General features: G+C 41.7%; 1 non-coding gene across 1 annotated transcript; it reads left to right on the top strand.

Moving 5' to 3' along the window:
• Positions 1–538: 538 nt before the first annotated feature.
• On the top strand, positions 539–621 carry trnal-uaa. Its single transcript has one exon. It is a non-coding gene; the product is annotated as a tRNA-Leu (tRNA).
• Positions 622–1,452: the final 831 nt, after the last annotated feature.

Here is a 1,452-nt window from a genome sequence, read left to right as displayed (position 1 = left end):
CACTGATCATGACCCATAGAGTTTATATGCAAGAAAGCCAAGAGGCCCCTCTCCCAAATCAAAACAAAAACATCATCATCAACATCAGGGATATGTTATCTGGGTCCACCTGGGTTCTCATCCCAATTGGACGTGCCAAGAAAATCTCAAATGTGAGGCACAGAGGAGGCTTTCTATGGACTTCTTTCAGTGTAAAATTGCAACATTTCCAGATATTCAGGTTCCCCATCCTGTCCTTAAGGATTAAGACTGACTTCAGCCTCTTGATTTAATTATTTCTGTCACCCAAAACCCCACGCAACGCAAAGCCACATTGTGAATGTTTGAAGCTACTTGTTTTCAGGTACTAACAAGTACTGTTGAATGTATGAAAAACGTCTACAATGGCTTTTTTTTTTCTCCAGAGGAAGCTGACTGAATTATAGTAAATGTGCAGAATCAGCATTGGTTGGGGCTGAAGACTTCAAATCTGAAAAGGAATGAAGTCTTGTGGGAGTAGAGTTAGAAGAAGTTAATGCCTGACATGTGCTATCTGAGGACCAGGATGGCCGAGTGGTTAAGGCGTTGGACTTAAGATCCAATGGACGTATGTCTTCGTGGGTTCAAACCCCACTCCTGGTAAATTCTTTAAGATGGTGCCCGAATGGCTTCTACCTCATATCAGAAGCAAGTAAATATGGGAATAAGGTCCTGAAGAAGCTCCTATATCAGCCCAGATATTAAGAAGGCAACATTCTAGTCCAGGTCAGATCTAGATCAGTTGTTGTTGTGGTTTCATTGGGTCATATTGAGTGTGGATCACATTCCTATCACAAGCAAACCATTGTCTGTAATCTTGGTCAACACCCAAATAAAACTTATGTCTTACAGTATGGTTCAACATTTTATATCTAAGGAGAAAATGAAAAAGATGCAGGTATACCCTTCTTTGCCTCTACTTAAGGCATTGACTCAGTCCCAACTTGAAGGGGGCTAATCACTGTTTGAAGAATAGTGTGGCCTCACACTTGGGGGAACAAACCTTCATCTTGCTGCTTCACACTGGCCAGCACTACAACATCAGCAAAACAGAGAAATCCAGTTCTTAGGGTAACAGACCTTCCATCCTTTGACCATACCTTGAGTTTCTGTCTATGAAAATAGAAAGTAGAGTAGGTGACAAGATGAGTTCAGCACCAAAGGCTACATGGCCGAAGCACCCTTCTCCAGACACACCAAGGACTCCAGGGATGTGACTGTATGCCTAACTGTTCTTGCTTACTGGGAAGTCCTCCTCAGTCATCTTTGAATCAGTCTTTTTACACACATTTAACCTGAAACCTTTCCAATTATTTCTGAAAAGGATTTAGAATGTGAACATCCTGTACCAACTAGCATGAATAACTTTTACTGTTGCTTTAGTCGGTGAGCACATTGATGTGTGGCAGGTCCAGTGCAGACTAAACATTATCA

Source organism: Hippoglossus stenolepis, chromosome 19 (genome assembly GCF_022539355.2).
Source record: "Hippoglossus stenolepis isolate QCI-W04-F060 chromosome 19, HSTE1.2, whole genome shotgun sequence".
In the NCBI taxonomy this organism is placed as follows: domain Eukaryota; kingdom Metazoa; phylum Chordata; class Actinopteri; order Pleuronectiformes; family Pleuronectidae; genus Hippoglossus; species Hippoglossus stenolepis.
Note: the sequence above shows the minus strand (reverse complement) of the source record. Positions and strands in the feature narration are given on the sequence as shown.